Here is a 25,096-nt window from a genome sequence, read left to right as displayed (position 1 = left end):
TCATTTGCATTTGCATTTCTATTGTCAGTGCAAAATATGCTCAAATGGGATTAAAGACCTATTTTGCTAAAAGCCTGTTTACTGCTACCAGACACAATCTCTTTAAGAGTCAAGGATGGCAGACTCTCCAGAAAATAAAAAAAAAAAAAAAAACCCTCCGAGCCAGCAGGCAGCATCAATCTGTTACCAAGCACTACTGGGAAGCAATTCACCGTGCTTTCCACCTATAAGCCAAGTATTTAAGAGCAGCTTTCTGGACCGTTACAGAGAATTCTCAAAGAAGGCAAGAAGTATGTGATGGCTTGCTCTAAGCCAGGCTCCGATTCTCTATATACTCACTCTCACCATTCCCCTGGCGTTGGCATCTGGGAGGCTCTGGGAAATAAAGTGCCTCTCCCAACTGGCACAGATTAAAAGTGGTAGATAGAGCAGGGGACGCTGCCCAGTTGGTAGAGCCCCAGTGCGCACAAAGCCCTGGGTTGCTGTCCTCAGCACTAGGTGTGGTGGTACCTGCCTCGCAGCACCAGAGAAGGGGCAAAAATGTGGTAGGAGGATGCAGAAGATGGAGACAGGAGTACTTGGAGTTCAAGGTCATCCTCAAGTCCGCAGTAAGCTTGAGGTCAAGCCTGGGTAACATTTAGGCCCTCTGTGCCCTCCCCCAAATATAAGATGCCATGCATAGTAAAGCAAGGCTAGAATCCCATCCCGGCACTAAGGAGGCAGAGGCAAGAGGATCCTGATTTTCAGGCCAGCCTGGACTATAGAGTGAGACCCTGTTTCAAAAAACAGAAAACAAAAATACAAATGACCAAGGAGACATTGCTCTATAGGTTGATAGTTCAACATCCAAATTTTGTATATCACAGAACACTGCCTCTAGCTACACTGTGAAGTTTGATGTCCACCGGCCTGAATCCTGATATGATATGAAATGATTTAAGGTTCATGAAGAAATGCATATAGGCTGGCTTTCAAATGCCCTAGGTAACTGAGGAGAGCCTTGAACTTCTGATTGTCTTGCCTCCCCGTCTTGAGTGCTGGAATTCCAGATGTGTACCACTGTAATCCATTTATGTGGTGCTGGGGATGGAGCTCTGAGATGCTAAGAAATGGTTTGTTTGTTTGTTTGTTTGTTTGTTTTTTCCTTTTAATCACAGCTATCTCAATAGTAGTCTGGTTGTTTTTCAGTATCCAGAGGATTGGTTCTAGGATTCTAACACTAAACACACAAATCCAGAGATGCTCCGGTCCCATATGTAAATGAGACAGCATTTACATGTAACCTACGTGTGTGTCCATGTACTTGAACTCATTACTAGAATGTTTATGTTATCTACAACACAAATGCTTTGTGAGTAGTTGTTACATTCCATTATATAAGCAATGACAAGAGAAGTCTAGACATACTCAGTATAAATACAATTTTTTTTCTAAATACTTTTATCCCTGGTGGATTCAATCCACAGACATAGAAATCACAGATACAGAAAAATGACAGTGTACAATAGTACTGTTTATCTGTGGGACATCATATAGGCCTTGGTAAGCTTTCTCCTGAACGAACGAGGCTTGATGACACAAGCCTATAACTCCAGCTACTCTCAAGACTGAGCAAGAAGATCTTAAGTTCAAGGCCTTCCTGGATATAATGAGGTCACTTAGCAAGACACTGTATCAAAAGGTAAAAAGAGGGCTTGGAGCATGGCTCAGCAGGAGAGTCCTTACCCAGAATGTGATGTGCCTCAGTGGTAGAAGGCCTACCTAGGATCGCCAACAAGGAGATTAAAAAGTCACCCAGTGAGGGGGTGGGGGTGTGACTCAGTGGCTGGGAGTGTGACTGAGTGGTAGAGCACCTGCCTAGAATCTCTCAGTGTGAGGCTAGGGGTGTGGTGATCCAAGAAACACCACCACAAAAAGAACAACACACACACACACACACACACACACACACACACACACACACACACACACACAAACAACAACAACAACAAAAATAACTCCTCCCAAATAGGGCCTCCCTTAAGATTAAATATTGCATTAACTTATAGCTAACTATTGCATTAACTTATAAAAGTTGTAGTAGCATTCACTTAAAATCCCAGTGCTGGGTGGGGAGTTAGAGACAAATAGATCTCTGGAACTCAAAGGCTAGTGAGCATAGCCTAATGGGCCAGTTCCCAGTCAATGAGACACCTTGCCAACCCAAGGAAACAAGGTTCAGGGAGTATCACGGAGGATGGGGTGGAAAGAACGTAAGAGCTGGAAGATGGGGAAGAAGGCTGTGAACTGCTGACTTCCGAATACAACCTGGCCCTTGAACTCACTGAAGCTGTGCCTACTTGCCCACGACCTCTACAAGGTCAAGGTCAAGGCAACAGGTGTGTCATCGTTCCCAAAGGCAGCACTCATTGGACTCAGTGAGTCACAAACATGAAAAGGAAGAGGAGACTCTAGGGGAAGTGGAGAGGGGGGAGCTGGGGTGGATATGATCAAGTTACATTAAATGTGCATATGAAATTGACAAAGAATTCATCGAAGGTTTTTGTTTTGTTTGGTTTTAGAAAGGTGGTGTGATGGTTGGTTTTTGTCAGCTTGCCACAATCTTAGACATGTCTGGGAAAAGGGAATCTTAATTGAGAAAATGCTTCCATAAAATTGGCTGGTAGGCAAGTCTGTAGGGCATTTTCTTGATTTATGATTGATGTGGGAGGTCCCAGTTCACTGGGGACAGTGCCACCCTGGGGAAGGTAGTCCCAAGAGGTACAAGAATTGGAGCCAAACAAGCCATGAGAGGCACAAGTCAGTCAACAGTCACCCTCCATCATCTCTGCTTTAGTTCCTGCCTGCAGGTTTCTGTATTGAGTTCCTGCCCTGATTTATCTCCAGTGATGAAGTGTAAATGACCCAAGAGTTGTTAAACCCTTTCCTCCCCAAGTTGATTTAGTCATGGTGTTTTATCACAGCAATAGAAAGCCTAACTAAGATAGGCGGATGAAGAGGCTGGAGACACAGCTCAGCAGTTAAGAACACTGGTTTCTCTTCCGGAGGAACCTAGTTCAATACCTAGCACCCGAATGGTAGCTCACCACTCTCTGCAACTCCAGTCTCGGAGAATCCAACACTTTCTTCTGGCTTCCAGGGGTACTGCATGCATATGGTGCACAGATATACATGCAAGCGAAACACCCAACGCATAAAGTGAAAGAAAGAAAGAAAGAGAGAGAGAGAGAGAGAGAGAGAGAGAGAGAGAGAGAGAGAAAGGGAAGGAAGAAAGGTGGATAACGCCTGAGGCATGACAACTGAACACACACACACATGTGCACACACGTGAGCGCAACACACACACACACACACACACACACACACACACACACACACACACACCAGAAAGAAAAATAGACTCTATTGAGGTAAATTTTCAGGAAAACCAGCCCAATGACCCCTAGAGTAGAGCACCTAAGGGGGGAGGGGGCAGTGGCCTGAGAACTTTTTGCTGCTGAGCCTGGACAAGACAACTACAGAAATTGAGAGTGAGGGTTTAGAAGCTTGCATAGCAGTTGGACAGAGTAATTTTGTATCTTCTTGGGTCTAACAGCAGCAACAACAGAAAACTTGAGGCTTGTAAAAAAAAATTCTACCAAAACCATTAAAGTGACTTGCGGCAGGTGTGTGCCCCACATGGGTCAGAGCCATTTGGAATAGGGAAGTCTGGGCATCCTATTGCATGGTGAGGGGTTTCTAAGGGTCCAGCCATACTGCAGAGCACATTGTGGACCAACACTACTACGGGCCACTGTTGCTTCCCACAAGGGTTCTGGAAAACATCAGAGCCCTGCCAGAGTGACTATCACATGACTGTTGCTATTGGAAGTTGTACTAAAAATATGGAAGATGACTTATTTGGAGAGAAACTTCTATTCGCCATTTTAGGGGGGAAAAGGGACGCGGCAAAAGTCTCTGAGAAAGATAATTGGAGAATTATGTCACGTACTACAGAAATCTGTATCCAAAACACAGGGGCGGCCAAATTCTAAACAGCTGTCAGGAATTCCTAAGGATATGCTACATGAAATAAACCAGACACAAAAGGACAAGTGTTAGCTGATTCTGCATGCAGAGGCCAGAAAAAGGGGGAACCAGGAGACTATTATTCACTGGGCACAGAGTTTCTATTTGGGGAGATGAGAAGATCCGGGAAACAGCTAACGGGGATGCTTATATAACACTGGGAATGTATTTAATTCATGTATGTTTTGTCTCCATGAAGAAACAAGGGTTCCCATGGTACTGGTGTATAAATCCAGGGCTGGGGATGTAGCCCAGTTGGTAGAGTGCTTGCCTAGCACCCACAATGCCTTGGGTTCCCTCCTCAAAACCACATATGGTGGTGCACACCTGTAATGTCAGCACTCAGGGGTAGATGCAGAAGGATTAAGAGTTCAAAGTCATCCTCAGCTACACAGGGAATGGGAGGCTAGCTTGGGCTACATGGGACCCTGTCACAAGAAAAGAAAAAAGCCAGATATGGTGGTGCATGCCTACCAGCACTTTGGAAGACTGAGGCGGGAGAATCACATCCTGGGCTACAGAGTCTGGGTTATACAGCCAAACCCTATACCCAAGAAAAGGTAAATTTAAAAATAACCTCTGCAGTGATCATTCCACCTGGATCTAGTTACTGCAAGAAAGCTGCCATTTGCTCTTGGGGAAAGACCACGATGAAAGAATGAAATCGACATTATTTTAAACAGTGCAGTCAGAATTTCTACCAGTATTAAACTATAGCAATTCTGTGTCCTTTGACACTCCCCATCGATCATCAGCATCCTATTGAAATTTTCCTCACTTCTCTGCAAAATCTGTCTCCTTGCTGATTGTCTGAGCTGAGTCAGTAGATGGGATCGTCTGGGTGAGAGCCATCTGAAGACTCCGTGCGCAGTTGAGGAGCGTATGTATGGCTTAATTCTGCTTTTCGCTTTGGATACGTGAGAGTTCCCTTTTATGGTGTCCCCAGACAAACTCTTCTTGGGGCTTCGGAGATGGTTCAGTGGTTAAAGTGCTTGCTGCACAAGGGTCAGGACCAGTTTGGGTTCCCAGAACTTGTATAAAGGCCACATGGTGTCAATAGCTACCTGTAGTTCCGGGCCTGGAAAGCAGAGGCTGGGGACTCTCCAGAACAAGCTGGCTAGCCAAAGTAGCCATATCTGTCTGCTCTGAGTCTGATTGAGAGCCCCTGCCTCTATGAGTAAGGTGGCAGAGCAAATGAAGATAATTCCATGGGCATGCACACCCACACACTCATGTATCCATGTGTGTGCTCAAGCATACACACACACACACACACACACACACACACACACACACACACACACACAAACAGGAAAGAGAAAGAAAACTTCTTTTTCTGTGATTTGATGTGCTTTTCCAAGCTCCTGCCTCTTCTGCCATCTCTCTAGTTCATTGTTTCAATAGATGTCCTCGGGGCTGGCGGCATGGCTCAGATGATAAGCTGCCCACCGCATGTTGTATGAGATGCTTCTCCTGAGGACACACACAACATACATACATGTCTACTCACCCCAGAAAGGGAACTCATGGCAGACTGAAGTGATGATTGCACCAAACCTAATTTGGTGAACCAATGAGATTTTATTGGGGTTACTCGCAGGAGTATGAGTGAGGAGTTACTTGCAGGAGCGGGCGTGACTCCAAGCAGCTGTCTCACTGAGAAGCTTACCCCAGGGTTGGGCATTTAGCTCAGTGGTAGAGCGCTTGCCTAGCAAGCACAAGGCCCTGGGTTCGATCCTCAGCTCAAAAAAAAAAAAAAAAAAAAACCAGAGCCAGATATCAAGGTGAAAGCTGAAAGATCAGAGAAGCAGAACAGCCAGCCACTAGCTTACCGCTACAAAATCCTCAGCCTCAAGAGAGCTAGTTCCTGTTTCCTCATGCCTTATATACCTTTCTGTGTCCTGCCATATTACTTCCTGGGATTAAAGGTGTGTGTCACTACTGCATGGTTCTGTTTCTCTCATGTAGCCCAGTGTGGCCTTGAACTCACAGAGATCTAGACGAATCTCTCTGCCTTCTGAGTGATAGGATTAAAGGTGTGTGTCACCACTGCCTGACTTCTATGTCTAATTTAGTTGCTAGCTCTGCCCTCTGATCCCCAGACAAGCTTTACTGGGGCACACAATATATCACCACAAGAGATTTAGTCCATTGTCATCCTGGAGAACATGCAGGTAGACACAGTGCTGGAGAAGTAGCTGAGAGTCCTACATCTGGGTCCATAGGCAGCAGGAAGAGAGATCCACTGGGCCTGGCTTGGGCTTTTGAAGACCTCAAAGCCCACCTCCATTGACATGCTTCCCCCAACAGGGCCACACCTCCTGATCCTTTCAAACAGTGCCACTCCCTGATGACCAAGTGTTCAAATCTATGAGCCTATGGGGGCTTTTCTCATTCAAACCACCACAGCCCTAGTTAGTATCTTATACATATCAGCTCTCCCAGACATGTAAAGTTAGCTTGCCTCCTGAATCTCATGAGCTTCTTCCCCTTCTTCCTTGAGGGAATGTTTCAGTTCAGAGAGAAACTGCCATGAAGCATCATGCAAGCATGGAGACTAGAGTTCAGATCCCCAAATCTCCTGGAGATTTTGTTGTTGTTGCAGTTTGTTTGGCCTTCTTGTGGTTTGGTTTTTAAATCCACACATGGTGGTAAACACTTGAAATCCCAGAGCTTAGGAGACTAGTGACTGGCCAGCTAGCCTAGTCTATTTGGCCAGACCAATGAGAAGTGGCCCTGTCTCAATATACAAGGGGCACAGCACCTGAGGAGCAACAATTAAGATTGTCCTCTGACTTCCATATGCAGAAAGAGAGAGAGAGAGACAGAGAGAGAGAGAGAGACAGAGAGAGAGAGAGAGAGAGAGAAAACCCAAAACCCAAACTCTGGGCCTTTCCTGTGACCACTCAGTAAGGGTTATAGATCATAAGCAATGACCTCTCCCAGGTAAAAATCGACTTGGGCATCATCTAATCCAATCCACTCATTTCAAAAGCCGGTAGAAAAATTATAGTAAAAGGAAGGAATTCCCCTGGGGACTTCCTGATGATCCTCACAAATTACACTACATTCTGCAACCAATCCCCAGCATACAAGAGCCTCCCCTGCCAAGAGCTAACCATATAAAAGAGACTTGGTGATGTAAGGGGAGGTAAGGATGCAAAGATGCTCCAGGGCTCCCCTCTTGAAAGAAAGCCTAGAGGACAAAAACGTCCTTAGAAAAATAAAAAGTTGCACCAGGATTTAATGAGGAAAATAAACACCTTTCAAAGGCAAGCCTGGCAGTGCCTCTGAGTCATCCCCTGGCACCTGTGCCTCACTCCAGACTGTGCTAACAGTACCTAGCATCCTAACATCCTTAACCAACTGTAGGAGAACAATTAGCCTTAGTCATGACGCAGAACAAGCGGTCAAGTACCAGTCCATGACCTCTCACCTGCAAAGTCGAAGAGGTCACTTTAATCGTTTTGTGTTTGCATGTTTATCTTAGCAGTAATAAAAGGGATTCTTAGCGTCGTGTATGTCTGAGGCTACAAAGAGCTTCCACTAACCGGGTAGGGCTGGAGGGACAAGATAGAGCATTCATTTGGGGTCTAGACGGAGCAAGGTTTGCTTGACAGTTTATGCACTCAGAAAGTGTGACTTGGATGAGGCCCATTGATGCCTGCATGTAACCCACCTACTTGGGAGGCTGAGGCAAGCGGATTGAAAGATTGAGGTCTAATGGACTACAAAGTGGTCCATTAGGCACAAAGCTAGCCTAAGTAACTCTGTGCAGCCCTGTCTCACAAGTAAAAGTAAACTAGGGCTAGGGACATAGGTCAGTGATAGAGAGCTGGCCTGGAATACTTCAGTGAGGGGCTGGGGTGTGGCTCAGTGGTAGAGCACCTGCCTAGAATCCCCAGTGAGGGGCTGGGGTGTGGCTCAGTGGTAGAGCACCTGCCTAGAATCCCCCAGTGAAGGGTTGAGGGGTGTGGCTCAGTGGTAGAGCACCTGCCTAGAATCCCCCAGTGAGGGGGCTAGGGAGTGGCTCAGTGGTAGAGCCCCTGCCTAGAACCCCCCAGTGAGGGGCTGGGGTGTGGCTCAGTGAGTGAGGCACTAGATATCAATTCCTAGTACCACAAAAAATGTTTTTTAAACATGTGATATTATGAATTTGGAGCCAAACTGGATTACATGAAACATGGAAGGAAATAGCGGAGGGAGGGAGGGAGGGAAGGAGGGAGGGAGGGAGGGAGGGAGGGAGTGAGGGAGGGAGGGGGGGGGGAGGGAGGAAGGGAGGAAGAAGAAAATATTTATCACATCTCTTTAAGACATCTCAAATCAAGGACCAAATTTATTATTTTGTTTGTTTGTTTGTATTTCAAGACAGGGTTTCTCTGTGTAGCCCTGGCTTTACTGGAACTCACTCTATAGACCAGGCTGACCTTGAACTCAGAGATCCACCTACCTCTCCTTCTTAGTTGCTGGGACTAAATTAAAAGTTGTTATATCCCCCACATAGCATAAAATAAACTCTCTTGCTCTGCTTCCAACATGGAAAGATGAGTCTCATTCCCAACCCATCTTCTTTGAATTCTATACAAAGGACCCCACTGGGTCCTTCAACCTCTTAGGTCCTATTGGCTCCTTTCACACCTCTCTGTTTTATTTTCACACTAAGAAAATTTCACACACTGCTTTGGTTTGGTTCCGCACTGAGACAAGATGTCTTGTATACCCCAGGCTAGTCCCAAACCAATAATCCTGAGACTGGGGAGATGTCTCAGTGAATCAATCATTTGTTGTGCAAATGTGAGAACTCAGTAACCACATAATGGCAGGTGCAGCAGGATCAAATCCCATTCCTGAGGTAGGGAAGTGAAAGACTGAACTCACTGGCCAACCAGCATAGCAAATCAGTGAGCTCCAGCTTTGGTGAGACTCTGTCTCCAAACAAAAAGCATGAGCTGGGGAGATGGATCAATGCTTAAGAGCACTTTTGTCTCAAAGAGGACCCAATTTCAGTTCCCAGCATCCTTTTAGGATGACTCACACGATCACCGGTAACTCTAGCTCCAGAAGATCAACACTCTATGAGCATTGCACTCACATACACATACCCATAATTACTAACACACATAAATACAATTGGATATTTAAAATAATAATAATAGTAACGATAATTAATAATAATAAAGTAGAGCACAATTGAAGAAGACACCTGACACCAATTTCTGGCCTCCACATAAATACAACTTATATAAATAATGATGTTAACAATATTAACTAATTATTTTTATTAAATTTTTTATTCACTTTATATACTACTCATGATCCCCCTCTCGTCCCTCCTCCCACCCCCCAGCTTCCCCCCTAACCCACCCTCATCCCCTCCTCCTACAAGGTAAGGCCTCCCATGGGGAGTCAGCAGAGCCTGGTACATAGAGCTATAGTAATAAAAAAAACAGCTTGGTATTGGCATAAAAACCGACATAGGGACCAATGGAATCCAACTGAAGACCCTGACATTAATCCACACACCTATGAACTAATTCTTAATATAAGCAATGTAACATAAATAAACCTAATGTGAATGAGTTCATTTTACAGATTTTTTGAACAGGTTTGTCCATACAAAATGTGTAAAGAGGGAATACAAAGTATTCAGACTTAAGATTTCAATTTTGAATGTATCCCTCTTGATATTCAGAGCCCCAAGGATGTATGATGGCTTGTTCTACACAGGAGATCATAAACACACACCACACTAAAGAAGTTCTCAGAATAGGAGTTTGATGATTGCCATAGAAGATCTCACGCTCTGATAAATGTTCTGATAAAAGGGAGGATATGAAGACAGACAGTAGATTCCAAGTTTAGAAAAACCTATAAAACTGTAGAAGTGCCACATAAAATGCCACAATTCCCTTTCCTAGCAGTGATGTGCTTTCAAGAACACAGAAATCAGAGGAGATTAAGTCAAACTTCTGCTGCTCTGGAGCTTCAGGATGACTCACAAACCTTATAATGCCCTGGGATTCTTCTCTCCTCCTCCCCCTCTCCCGTTCCCTTCTCTTCTCTTCTTTTCCTACTATGGATGGGACCCAGGCCTTGTGCTTGCTTCTAGGAAATCTCTACCACTGATCCATGCCCCTAGTCCCTCTCTCCTCTCTCCCTCCCTACCCCACCCCACCCACCCCCACCCCACCCCCACTCCCCACCCCCGCCACCCTGTAAGTGCTCTAGCAAGTGAGCCAAACCTCTAGTCCTTAGTATTTTGAAATAAGGTCTCACTGAGTAGCCCAGGCTGGCCTTGAACTCAAGATCCTTTCCCACTTCCCGCCTGAACCTCTCTAGTGCTGGGATCAAAGATACCCCATCAGGAAGCCTGATTTCATCTTTTTTCTTTAAAATGAAGAGCTGGGAATTGACTGAAGTATTTTCAAAGACCTAAATTCCATAATTCTGGAAGCCTGTTTCTATGACCACTGAACCATGGGCCTTCTCCTTACTGTGGAATTCTAGGCAGGACCTCAGGCCCTCAGCCATGCTTCCCAGTCCTTCACTGAAGGAGTCTAGGTAAGTATGCTACTATTGAGCCACACCCCCAGCCCCTCACTGGGGGATTCTAGGCAGGGGCTCTACCACTGAGCCACACCCCAGCCCCTCACTGAGGGATTCTAGGCAGGTGCTCTACCACTGAGCCACACCCCAGCCCCTCACTGGGGGATTCTAGGCAGGGGCTTTCCCACTGAGCCACACCCCAGCCCCTCATTGGGGGATTCTAGACAGGTGCTCTACCACTGAGCCACACCCCAGCCCCTCACTGGGGAGTTCTAGGCAGGTGCTCTACCACTGAGCCACACCCCCAGCCCCTCACTGGGGGATTCTAGACAGGTGCTCTACCACTGAGCCACACCCCCAGCCCTCACTGGGGGATTCTAGGCAGGTGCTCTACCACTGAGCCACACCCTAGCCCCTCACTGGGGGATTCTAGGCAGGTGACCTATCACTAAGTCACACCCCAGCCCCTCACTAGGAGATTCTAGGTAGATGCTCTACCACTGAGCCCCACCCCCCAGCCCCTCAGTGGGGGATTCTAGGTAGATGTTCTACCAGTAAGTCACAGCTCAATCCCCTCACTGGGGATTCTAGACAACTGCTCTACAATAGTGATTCTCAAGTCAGCCTGTATAGTAATAATGTCTCATGGAAAATTTTGCAAGTCCACAGCTTCTATGGCATCCCTCTTGGCTTCTGTGATTCCAGCAATTTGAAAAGAAGTCTGGGAATGTTGTAGTTTTAGTGGTACTATATCAAACCTAGTTTTATAACCACCGGATGGAAATTTCATCTGCTATCATTATTTCAAATGTATCTGCTACCAGCAGAATAATACTTTCCATTGGAAATATAGTTCCTACTTCATAATAATGATTAAAGGCAATACAGGATTCACCTTACATCTTAGTGGAACTTTCTTGGAAAGCATCTATGGCTTATACATGGAAAATAACTATATATAAGCTGTGCTTTAATGGCTGTATGATCACCATTCCACAGTAAGCTAGAATCCTGAGCACAACACTTGCAGTTTTAATTGTGTGTGTGCATGTGTGTCTGTGTATGTGCACATGAATGCAAGTACCCGCAAAGACCAGAAGAGGGCACCAGATCCCCTGGTACTAGTGTCTCTGCTGGTTGTGAGCCACTTGACATGAATTCTGGAAACTGAACTCAAGTCCTCTGGTAGAGCAGTTTGCGCTTTTCACTCCTGAGTCAACTCCCCAGCTCCCCAAATCCTTTTTTTTAATGTAAACCCCTCTTGATTTTTTTTTTGTAATGTAAGTCAGTAATCAATCAAATAATTATCTCATGTGTAGATATTATAGCCACACCCAGGAACATACTTGCATTATTCAGTAATCTATACTAGTTTCTTTTCTTATTGCTATGAAAGAACATCTAACAACAACAGTAACTTAAGCCAAGGATTTGCCTTGGCTCACAATCAGGAAGCAAGGGGAAGATGCTGGTCCTTGGCTCAGCTTCTCCCTTTTATTCCATCCAGGCCCCCAGCCTACGGGGAGGGTGCCACATTCAGGGTGGGCCTCGCCATCTTGATTGACCCATTCTGGAAGCTCCCTCACAGACATGCTCAGAGGGTGTCTCCTAGATGGTTCTAGATCCAGTCTACTGAATCATCCATCTTAACTGTCACGGCTGTTTGAATAAGACCCTTGCATCTGGAGCTAGCTTCGAGAAAACATTAGGAAACTCCCCCCACGCTCTGTCCTCTCCTGTCTTTCTCTCATTCACTCACACTCTCTTGTAATACCTGAGGAAGTTTAAAAAGAACCAACAGCTGTATAGCAGCACATCAAAGTCCCCCAAGGAAAATATTTGAATATTTCCCATCTATTTTCTTCTCCATCTCTTTATGCTTTTCAATGAGAAGAACCTCGAGACTTACATTCATGTCAACACAAAAGGCCCCTGTCTGTGCATATCACCTATTAAAGCATTCAGAGATTCAATGTCAAGGTATGTATTATACACAGTTGTTTTTTTTTTTTTTTCTGGGCCATTATCAGTGTTCTTACAACACCATTATTCTTCAGCCCAGCTAATGCTCTGTCAGAGATTGAACAACAAGCATGGGAAAATGTCAAACAGTGGGAAAGAAACCTAACTGTTCTTCCCAACCTCAAAGGGGAAGGGAAAAAAAAAAAAAAGGTTGTCTTTTACGGAAACTCGGAAACATTCCAGGGTACAGTTTTATCTAAGGACAGAGCAGCGGAATGTCTTATTTGTTTTTCTCCGCACACCTGAGTCCTCTTCTGAATAATTTCCCGTTTGTTTCTCTTGCCGATATACTTAATAAAAATAGGCCCTGGGTTGTTGTCACTGTGGCTTCTTCCCAGGAGGTACCCAGCTTGGAACGAGACAGAAATCACCTGCAAGACTCGCCCAGCCCTGTCTGCAGAGTCCTGTGAGAAGATTTAAGGCGCAGTAAAAGGCTCCTCGGGAGAAAAATATTTTTCCAAGCTGCTTACCCGGGTGCCCAGAATTACAACCCCACTGCTGTTAAGACATTGAGAGCCTCCATTAAAATGCAAATAGAGGAGGTGAGTTACTTTATCAAAGTATCACATTTCGGCTTGAATCAGTTCATGGCTTAATCCCAAAATCCCAAAACTGGCCAGACAGGGGGACGGTAGCCTCAGATGAGAGGAAAGGTGATATGAAGGTTGCCAGTGGGAGACCAGTCTGGGCTACATAGGCCCTCCCTGTGTCAGTGACCTGACAGCCGCTAATTAAGGGAGGAAGATTTGTTTGAGCTTACAGTCTCAGAAGGGTCAGTCCATCGCGGTGAGGGGGCGTGGCCTCAGAGGGCTCCAAGGTGGTGGAACGGGAACTGAGAAGTCTTACTTTCTTGCCTCATGCATCTAGGTGAAACAGGAAGCTGAGTACAGACAGGGAGTGGAGCCAGGCTACCTAGTTCACCCGCAGTGACCCATTTCCTCCAGTAAGGTTTCTGTAGCCTCCCCCAAACAGTGGCACCATCCGGGGACCAAATGTCCAACCAGATGAATCTGTAGGGGACCTTTCACTTTCAAACAGTAACACGGTGTAAAGGAGAAACCCAGACTGAAAGAGAGAGAGAGGGGGGAGGGGAGAGAGAGAGAGAGAGAGAGAGAGAGAGAGAGAGAGAGAGGGAGGGAAGGAAGAGAGAGCACGAGAGAGGGAGGGAGGGAGAGAGGGAGGGAGGGAGAGAGAGACAGAGAGAGAGAGAGAGAGAGAGAGAGAGAGAGAGAGAGAGAGAGAGAGAGAGAGAGAAGAATGGCAGAGATAGCTGAGCAGCTAATAATCTTGCTGCTCTTCCAGGGAACTTGAGTTCAGTTCCTAGCACCTACATCAACCACCTACATCAACCACCTGTGCCTCCAGCTCCAGGGGATCCAACACCATCTTCTAGCCTCCATGAGCACTGTATTCACACAACACACATACACACACACATACACACACACACACACACACACACACACACACACACACACACGGGGGGGGGGGGGACACACAAATAAAAATAAGTCTATTTTCAAAGAGATTAAGAGTCAATGCATGCCGGGCGGTGGTGGTGAAAGCCTTTAGTCCCAGCACTCAGGAGGCAGAGGTAGGCGGATCAGTTCGAGGCCAGCCTGGGCTACAGAGTGAGTTTCAGGATAGGCTCCAAAGATTCACAGAGAAACCCTGTCTCAAAAAAACAAAAAAAACAAAAACAAAAAAAAAAAATCAATGCATACATGCTCTCCTCAACAGCTCTGGCTAAGCAACAATGGCCTTGAACTTCAAAGATAATGTCAAAGAATCATTAACAACTAATGCAATATCCTTCTCCTCCTGGAAGAACAGTCTCCTGGAATATTGTCTCCTTTTTTTTCCTTTGTCTGGGCCTGTTCAGTACTTCTCCTCCCTCCCTGGCCTGTTTCAGAGGAAGCGTGCATGCTGAGGTAGACATTGTCAGTGATCTCCAGTGTTCTCATTCCGTTCCAGATGCTGAAAGGAAGCCGTTTGCAGAGATGGGGAAACAGGTGCTGGGGAGATGACTTGGAGGCTAAAAGCATATACTGTTCTTGCAGAGAAGTCTGGTCCCCAGAACCTGAGCCTGATAACTCACAACTACTTGGAACTCCAGTTCCAGGGGATCCTAGGTCCCTGGTGCGCAGGATAGAGACCGTAGCTAAAAGTCACTGAAATAAAGAAGTCTGGCTGTTGCCAGGCGGTGGTGGCACACGCCTTTAATCCCAGCACTCAGGAGGCAGAGCCAGGCGGATCTCTGTGAGTTCGAGGCCAGCCTGGGCTACCAAGTGAGTCCCAGGACAGGCACCAAAACTACACAGAGAAACCCTGTCTCGAAAAACCAAAAAAAAAAAAAAAAAGTCTGGCTGTAAATGGAGGCAGAGTTTCTGTCCCACCACTTCCCAAATTACCACACAGAGGCTCATATTCATTGCAAATATTTGGCTCAGGCTTGTATTAACTAGCCCTTACATTTAAATGAACCCACTCCTATTAATCTATTTATTGCCACATGGTCCGTGGCTTACCGGTCCTCCAGCATCCTGCTTCTTGGGTGACTGGCAGCATCTGCCTCAACCCCACCCCTCTTCCCCTGAGTCCTACTTTGATTCTTCCACCTAACCTTATCCTGTCTTGTCATAGGCCAAAACAGCTTTATTATCAACCAATGAGTGACATACATATTCACAGTGTACAGAAGGACCATCCCACAGCAGCTGGACACTGGGGCAACAGCTCGGGGAGTAGAGTGCTTGCCTTGCACAAGAACCCGAGTTCATTCCCCAGAACTCATTTCACACGTACAAAAAGCACTGAGGTGGCACACACACACACACACACACACACACACACACACACACACACTCACACACACTCACACACACACACACACTCACACACACTCACACACACACACACACTCACACACACTCACACACACACACACACACACACACAGAAAAAGAAGTCTGGACAGTAAGATGGGTCGGTGAGCATTGGGAGGCAGAACGTTTTGCTGTATTTCTTCTAGATTTTGTCCGTATATATGAACATATATTCATACAATACACACACACACACACACACACACACACACACACACACACACACACACTCCAGGTCTAACTAAGGTCTCTTACAAGCTAGCCAAGCACACTACCAAAGAGCCAAGCCCCTAGCTTGTTAATTATTTTCTAATTCTATGAAGATTTTTTTAACTGTGTGTGTGTGTGTGTGTGTGTGTGTGTGTGTGTGTGTGTGTGTTAAGAGGGTGAGCCAGCATCTCAAGGTGCTCACGTGGAAGGCAAAGGACAGTGGTGGGACTCAGTTCTCTCCTCCCACCATGTGGATTCCAGAGGCGACACTCACATCATTACCCTTGCACAGCAAGTGCCTTTACCCACAAGCCCCTTTTAAAAGTGTTTTTAAATTGAGACAGGATCTCACAATATAGCCTAGGATGGCCCAGAACTGGTGGCAATCCCCCTGCTTCTCAATTACTAGGCCTATAGGCATGTGCTAGCATGATGAACTTCTTATTCAATTACTTTACATTTTATTTCCAATTCCTTTAACCTAATGTCTGACATTGCTGCTTTTTAAAACCATCTTCCTGCATCACTCACACTAAATCCCACACCCTTCTAAAGCCTTCCCTCCTCACCCCGTCTTCCATTATCTACTTTGACTCGCTGACTCCACACTTAGTATTCAAAGCACGTAATCTCCATCTTACAACATGCTACCCTGTTCGCTAATTATTGGAATCACTCAATTTGGCCCTTGAATCTACGCTAATTATCGTATGCTAATATACGAAATCACGCCTTACCCTAATTCTTCATGTGTGTGCCTTCACTCTGATCTCCGGCTCTACCGGCAATTTCCTGTAAGCCAATCCTATGCTTCTCTCACACCTTTAAGGAAGAAGAGCGTAGTGTTAGACACAGGATCGGCTTTTGCTAAGTCCTTGGATCTTCCCTTTGGAGGATGCCAGCAATCCTGTGCTTCAGGGAACTGACTGGAAATGGAAAAACACTTTAGAGGTTAAAGTGATCTATATAAATCGTCGAGGAAGCCGGTCCAGCCATCCCCTCAGCACAGCCTGTGCTCTCCAGGAGAGGATATTGCCATGTATTACAAAGGTCTCCAAAATCCATCCAAGAGATTGCCTGACATATTCAAGACTAAGCACTATATATCAAGGGCTGGGGATGTGGTTCAGTTGGTGGAGTGCTTGCCAAGAATACGTGAGTCCCTGTGTTCCATCCCCAGAACGATCGAGACTGAGCATGGTGACTCACGCCTGTAAACACCAGTGCTCAGGAGGTGAAGGCAGGAAGATCAGGAGTACAAGGTCATCATAGGCTACGTAGTAAGTTCAAGGCCAGCCTGGGACCCACGAGACCCTGTCTCAAAATAAAACACAACCTCAACCTCATCCCTAGAAGGTCTGAAGTCAGTGGATGGATCAGGGTCAGGACCTCGATGCCCTTCTAAATAAACTCTTTCAGACCACTAACCCAGGCCTCCTCCAACTGTAAGACAAACGTTAGGCAGAGCTCGGGAGCCTCCTGGCAAACTTCCTGAGCTGAAGCTACTGCATGGTTTGGATTAGAAAGAACCTCTGCAGAGGAGGACAGGAGATGTGGCTTGCCTAGCATGTGTCTCCATCCCCAGCACTACATACATGGGGAATGGTAACATAAGCTTACAATCCCAGCTCTCGGGGGGTAGAGGCAGGAGAAGCAGATATTCAAGGTCATCGTCAACTACGTGAGAGGCTAGCCTGAACTACATGAGGTCCTGTCTAAAGCACCCTTTACACATCCTCTAACAATGGGTACTGCAGATAGACAGTGCAGGATACTGATTTGGAATGCACCCTCTGTAGCCAGATTGTCAGAATTCAAGCTACAGCCATATACCATGATTTTTATGAAGATGGAGAGAGCCCGGGGCTCCAACCCCAACACCACATAAACCAGGTATGGTGATGTACCCCTGTAATTCCAGAACTCGGGAGATGGAGCAGGGGGATTAGAAATTCAAGGTCATCTTTGGCTACATTGCGAGTTCAAGGCCACCTTGGGCGACTTAGTGAGACGTTACCTCAGGGAGGAAAAAGAAAGAGAGATGTATTATGGTGTATAGTGTTCAAATACTGGCTCACTGTAAGTATTATGGATCTGTTTGTTAATTAATGCTCCAACAAGCCACGCATTGTATAGCAATGTTTGGGTCCATGTCCGAGCTCATTTATGACAGCGGTCTCAGGAGATTATACAGCCCAGTGATGTTTGAGTGAGTTTTCTCTGTGACTTTAGTGAAATGAAACTGCCTAATGCTATGATTCTCAAATGTGTCCATGTCCTTATGTAACCTGTGATTGTTGTGGAATATTCCTCTACACTATGTGAAGATGTGTCACTGTGATTGGTTTAATAAAAAGCTAAATGGCCAAGAGCGAGGCAGGAAGAGGTTAGGCAGGACTTCTGGACAGAGAGAACTCTGGGAAGAAAGGCAGAGTCACCAGCCAGACACAGAATAACCAGGATGGGCAGAATGGAGATGAGGTAATGATCATGTGGAAGAATGTAGATTTAAAAATATGGGTTAATTTAAGTTATAAGAGCTAGTTAGAAACAAGCCTAAGCTAAGGCCGAGCTTTTGTAATTAATAATAAGTCTCCATGTCATTTTTTGTGAGCTGGTGACTCAAAAAGAAAGGTCCATCTACATGTGATCCTGTCTGTTCCCCAGTGTGCACACATTGGGGGCACGGAGAAGAGAACAGAATAGAACAGAATAGAGCAGAGGAGAGCAGAGGAGAGGAGAGGAGAGGAGAGGAGAGGAGAGGAGAGGAGAGGAGAGGAGAGGAGAGGAGAGGAGAGGAGAGGAGAGGAGAGGAAAGCAAGTGTGAGCATTTCTAGAAAAGAATAAATAAATAAAGGAAAAAAAACAGGATGCTGTTCATTGAGGAGTTCACAGTCTGTTTCCTATTATGAGTTTTTGTTCTCTGAGTTTGCATTTATTTGTTTATTTGTAACTAGTTGGTCATTGAACAGCATCTTACTAACATGAAGCTGAAACTGGCCTTGAACGCTACACCCTCCTGCCTCGGCTTCCCATTGATGGGAAGACAAGCATGAGCCCCATGTCTGCCTTGAACTGTGAATTTATTGTGTTGGATTGATTTTTCAAGACAGCATCTCATTGCACAACTCTGATTGGCCTGGAACTCTATATGTAGACCAGGCTGGACTGGAACATTTTTCAACCTTCCTGTGATGGCCAGTGGACCCCCTTCCCTCAAATACTGGTTAGGTGGGAAGGGTTTATGAAGTGATTCTGGTTTCATCCTTTGCATTGTTATAATAGAATAATATAAACTGAGTTATTAATGAATTAACTAATTTGTATATGTGCTGTATGCAATGTATACCTTCATGTACGTGGAAGCCAGAGTACAGGTGTCTTCCTTAATCATTCTCCACTTTATTTTTTTGAGACAGTATTTCTCTCTGGACCTGGAGCTCACTGTTTGGGCTAGGCTGGCTGGACAGTGAGTTCCAGGAACCCTTTCTCTACCTCCCTCATGCAGGGATAATAGATGCTGCTGTACCCAGCTTTTTATGTGGGTACTGGGGACCAAGCTCCAGTCCGCATGCTCAGAGCACATATTTTCACTGATGGAGTCATTTCTCCAATCCCTGCTCCCACTCCACCCCACCCCCATCCCTGGAATGGGGTCTCACTCTGTAGCTTAGTTTGCTCTGAACTTGGTTTGTAGCTCGGGCAGGTCTTGAACTTGCTATCCTCCTGGTCCAGCCTCCTGGAAGTTGGGATGACAGGTATGCAATATCAAGCCCAGCTTCAGCCTGGGTGGTTTATAGGAAACAAACTTCTTTCTCATAGTTGTGGAGGCTGGGATGTTTTAAAACCAAAGGCCTCTAGTGTAGGCTGTTTGTCCTGCTCTCTCACTTGGTGGAAGGCACAAGGATGGAGGAGATAGAGCCCATTTCTGCAATCTCCTTTTACAGCAGTCTTAGTCGATCTAAGAGGGTGGAACTCTAATGAGCTACACTTCCTCAAAGGTCCAGGCTTCTAATACTGTTGCATTGAGGTATACATCACCATACAGGGCCTAGTTCTGCTTGCTGGTCCCTGGTCCTGCAAAGCAGCAACTCCCACAGTGGGAGAGTCCCAGACCACCATCAGCTTCTATATTACCCATCAGAAAATGATAGACATGTACGCTCAGATCCCAGTCAGATTGCTGAATCAGAAACTCCTGACCAGAGAGCCTAGGAGTCTGGTGTTCAATAGCTTTGTAGGTGACTTGAGTTCAAGGGATAGTTGGAAACTATTATAAAGTTCCTCCTTGGGACCTTGAGTTCTATTGAGTATGTGTATTACCTTGTGAGCATTGTGTAGCCCTCAGGCCCACAGGATGCCTTTTTTTTTTCTTCCACCAAGGCAACTTGACCTCTACAAAAGGCACATCTCAGCCTCCTTTGCCATCTGGTTTCTGGTGAATTCCCTCCAAAGACAGGCCCTGGCAGAAGAATCTGGAAGTCGTAACAGCTGGGTCATCCCTTCCCCTGCCTTCCGCCAACTCCTGCCCCATCTCTGCCTTCTGCAGCCTCTCATCAGAGCTGAGCATCTGGGCCCCACCAGGTGAGAAAACTCCTAAGGTCTGATAACTTCCCCTCTGTCTGGGTTGCACCAACTGTGTGTGGGCAGAGGTGGCAGATGGCCTCTGTTGCTTATCTGAGATGAATCACCAGCCCTCTTGGCTTCCCAGCTCTGCCTATATTTGACAGCTAGTTCCCTGCCTTTGACTGTCTCCCACTGAAGTAGCTTGTGTCCTCCACCCCTACACACACACACACACACACACACACACACACACACACACACACACACACACACACTGGTCTCTGATGGATAGACGCTGATAACGCCCTCCCTCCTCTCTGAACCTCTCATCCTAGTCTTTCAGAATCCTCTTCATAGGCTGGAATTACCCAAGTGGATATTAACCGAGCCTCTTTTTTAACGGTTAACCAGAAAAGCAGATCTCAATGATGCAGTAAACAAAACCAAAATAAAGTTAAAGCCCAAAGCAACAGCATGATAAACTGGTTCAAACGCTGGTTTGTTTTGTTTTTGATAAAACTGCTAAAGTAAACAAACAAACTGACAAATATTATTAAGGGAACATTTTTAATTAGAAATGAGAAAGGAGATAAGATAATTTATTAAAAAATACTTTTCACCTAAATCTAAAGAGACTGTTACACGTACTTATAAACAGACACACATTGAAATCCTTGGTGAAATAATTTCTAGAAAGATATAGATTATGAAGAAGAATCTAGGAAATATAGTCCTAGAAAGAATAATAATCGTCAAGAAGCTGAGAAAATTACTCAATAACGGCTCAAAAAAATATAGTTGGTCTCAATATTTCCACCCAGATAACGTTGAGATTTTTTTAAGAAATGGTGTTGGGAGATTGACCATAGCCCCACAAATCTGTAATCACAGCACTCAGGAGGCTGAGACAGGAGACAATCAAAGGGAGAGAGTCTAAGGGTAGCCTGGGCTACATAGCACAATTCTGTCTTGGGGGGGTAGATTAAACAAACGGAACATCTGTGGTAGTCATTGTTGATTGTCAACTTGACAGGGTCTAGGGTCACCTTGGATACAAAGTTTCCGACATGTCTATAAGGGAGTTTCTAGGCTGGGTGAAATGAAGTGGGAATAGATTCCCAGAATGAAGGCAGCATCATTCCATGGGCCCAGGTCCTGAACTGGAAATTGAAAGCAGGGAGAGAAGGAGCTGAGCACCGGTACCCATCACTCTCTGACTCCCCATGGGAGACCTTGATTTGGGGGATGTGGAGATGTGGGGTGGCTTGGGAGGGAGGGCTGGGAGGTGGGGAGAAGGGAGGAGGTGGGATCAGTGGGTGGTATGTAGAGTGAGTAGAAAATTTTTTAATAAAGAAAAATAAAAAAAACTTTGTCTTCTGCATACACACACACACACACACACACACACACAATGTAGCAGTTCCTGAATTCGCATCATCCTTGTACAGAGGCCACTGTCTCCTACATTTGCTGCTGATGTAAACCCGAGGAACAGTAACTTCATAGCTCAGGTTAAAAGACAGCAGAGAGAATTGTCTGCACAATATAAAAGTAAACAGCTACTTGACACAGCTACTCGGTGCGACTAGAAATCAAAGAGATGATATCCAGAGAAAACATTCACAACAGATGAAACAAAGTGTTCATGTCGATGACATATAAACAACCAACACACATGAATACAAAAAAGGTAAGCCTCTAATACATAAGCCGAGAAAGAAGTTGACAAATCACGGCAGGAGGGGAAAAAGAGAGAGACAATATCAGTAAATCAACATGTGCAAAAATAGTTCAGTTTTCGCTGGGCATGGTGGCACACACCTGTAATCCCAGATGTAAGCAGGGGGGATCAAGAGGTCAAGGTAATCTTTGGTGGCTGCATATGAAGTTCAAAACCAATCTGCACTACAGAAGAGCCTGTCTAGAGGGGAGAAAAAAGCTAACGAAAGTTTTTCTTGTGATCCAAGAAATGTCCATTCACAGGCTGTTGTAACCCCTGATGCCAGGAGTATTTTACAAAGTGAAAGGTTGCTGCAATATGAAGAGAAACTAGAGTATTACCAGTAGCGTTCTATTACATTTTTATCTGTTTATTTTGTGTTGGGGGACACAGTATGGTACACCATCACTGGTAGAAATCAAAGGACAAATTATAGGAGCCCGTTTTCCTGCCATGTGGGTCTCTGGGTTCAAACTCAGGTCACTAGCCTTGGCAGTGGGCACCTGTACCAGCCAAGCCAGCTTGTGGGCCCAATGAGGGCTGTTATGGAAGTCGTCTGGTATAGAGCATTGGATAAAGGAAGCAACTCAGACAGTCCTTGAACTTGGAGTTTGGCTCAGACTAGCCCCCAACACTCAATCTTCCTTCCTTTGTACCCCAAGTACTAAGATTGCAGGTATATAACCCCACAGCCTTAAGGAATATTTAGGGATTAAAGAAATAACAAAGCTACTTACACTATTCATTGAAAAATTATTCTGACAATCTGAATAAAGACATTTTAATTTGACAACAGTGGAATTAAGGAAGGATTACAAATTGTTATTTATATTTATAACAAAATTGACATCTTATTAAGCACGCTTGCATGACATGTATCACCCTCTTTTAAGCTCTATCAACATGATAAAATGGCTAAGAACCTCTGAGTCCCGGGAAAATTAAATGGCTTGTAGAAAACCACACAACCGGTGACTCCGAACACCACTGCCATGCTCACAGTCTCTCTACATGTTCAAGGAACCGGTTAGAAATATCTTTTCAGAGCCTCAGTTTCCTTATCTGCAAAATGGAGCTATTCACAGCACTCGAAGAGTGGTTGTAAAGGTTGAATGGAGTCTCCAAAGTCTAGGAAACTGGGCTGGGGAGGTGCCTCGGTTGGCAACGTGCTTGCCCAGCGAGCGTGAGGACCTGAGTTCTATCCCAAGAGCCTGCCTTAGAAATGCAGGCCATGGTGATGTACACTTGTCATCTAAGCACTGGGGAAGCAGAGACAAGTGGATCTGTGAGACTAGTTGAACAACCAGCCTTGCCTACTTGGCAGGGCCCAAGCCGGAAAGAGACCGTGTCTCAAAATGCAAGGCAGGCGGGCCGGACGGTGGTGGCGCACGCTTTTAATCCCAGCACTTGGGAGGCAGAGGCAGGTGGATCTCTGTGAGTTCGAGGCCAACCTGGGCTACCAAGTGAGTCCCAGGAAAGGCGCAAAACTACACAGAGAAACCCTGTCTCGAAAAATAAAAAAATAAAAAAAAAATGCAAGGCAGGCGAGACCTGAGGAATGACACCTGAGGTCGGCTCCTGGCCTGCACACGTGTGCACACACATGTGTACACACACTTGCACACACATACGCCCACACATTTGGAAAACAAACGCTGTGAAACTCTTAGCACAAGATGTGGCACACAGCCAGCCTTGGGTAAATTGTTAAGAAAAATAATAAGACAGGCAAGCCAAATCCCAGCCCACGGATGGCCGAGACAGCGGGTTGCAAATGTGAGGCCACCTGGGCGGCATAGTGAAAGCGTGTCTCGACAAAACAAAGGCAGTGTCGCTAGAGTTTTCCGCCTTGCCCACAGTCAGGACAAATCTTTGTCACCCGCCAGTCCCACAGCCGCTCAGACTCAACCAAGTAAACACAGTGACTTATTTTGCTTACAAACTGCATGGCCGTGGCAGGCTTCCTGCTAACTGTCCTTATCTTGCTAACTGTGCTTTTATCTTAAATTGATCCATTTCCATACATCTATACCTTGCCATGTGGCTGGTGGCTTACTGGCGTCTTCACATGCTGCTGGTCATGGCGGCGGCTGCAGCGTCTCCTTCTGCCTTTCTGTCTTTTTATTTCTCCTCTCTGTTAGTCCCGCCTATCTTTCCTGCCTAGCCACGGCTGATCAGGTTTTATTTATTAACCAATCAGAGCAACTTGACATACAGACCATCCCCCAGCACAGCCAAGTGCAAACCATCTCAAACACCTGCCCTCAGGCCCATGGTCCTAATCATCCTCTATACGGACCTGCTGGGTAACGCCACAAAGAACCCAAGAAGGGCTCCCACAAGACAAACAGAACATCCCACAGCAAGGCAGTGTGGAAAGAGCCAAGTGTAATGGTGTTTGGCTACAGCTCCAGCGCTTGGGAAGCTGAAACAGGAGGATCCGAAGCTCAACCCTTGAATCTTCCCTCCCAAGAGTCAATGCGGCTCTCCAGTCTCCACTCACTCCTCCTCCTACGTCATAGTGGGAAAGCTACTCCATGCTCAGCCCCTGTTTGGTGAAGAATAAGCTGAAATTCATACAGCTGAGGGAGAGGGAGAGGGAGAGATGCAGCTGATCCACGCGGAGCGTGAAACATGAGCAACCACCTACATGACTCAGAAAAGCGCAGGAATGTCGTGTCCGGTAAAGGGCAAAATGCCCAAGAGAAATAGCAGGGGGGTGACGCACATCCACGTGTGACTGAAGGCTGAATCACAGGCTTAGACTCATATGTTCAGATACCTATTCCAGCTGAGACATCGGACATCTCAGACTTGATGTGTCAAACCCTGGGTTGGGGGTGCTCGCCCTTCATCTGCTCTCTACCTGTCTCCCCACTCAGGTTAGGGGTTTCCCATCCTTCCCAGCTGTCATAGTCCTGTCTTCCTGTCTTCTCCCTTCCTTCTTCTTTCTCCCTGAGACCATGTAGAACTGATAGAATGAATATATACAACCAAGTTTCAGTCGATCGGCTTACACAGTAAGGCCTGGGCTGCCCACAATGGCTGTCCGCACACTGGAGAGGCTGAGAACGTGGTA

Source organism: Peromyscus maniculatus, chromosome 23, assembly GCF_049852395.1.
Source record: "Peromyscus maniculatus bairdii isolate BWxNUB_F1_BW_parent chromosome 23, HU_Pman_BW_mat_3.1, whole genome shotgun sequence".
NCBI classification, from domain to species: Eukaryota; Metazoa; Chordata; class Mammalia; order Rodentia; family Cricetidae; genus Peromyscus; species Peromyscus maniculatus.
The sequence above is the reverse complement of the archived record's forward strand: the minus strand, read 5'-3'. Positions refer to the sequence as shown.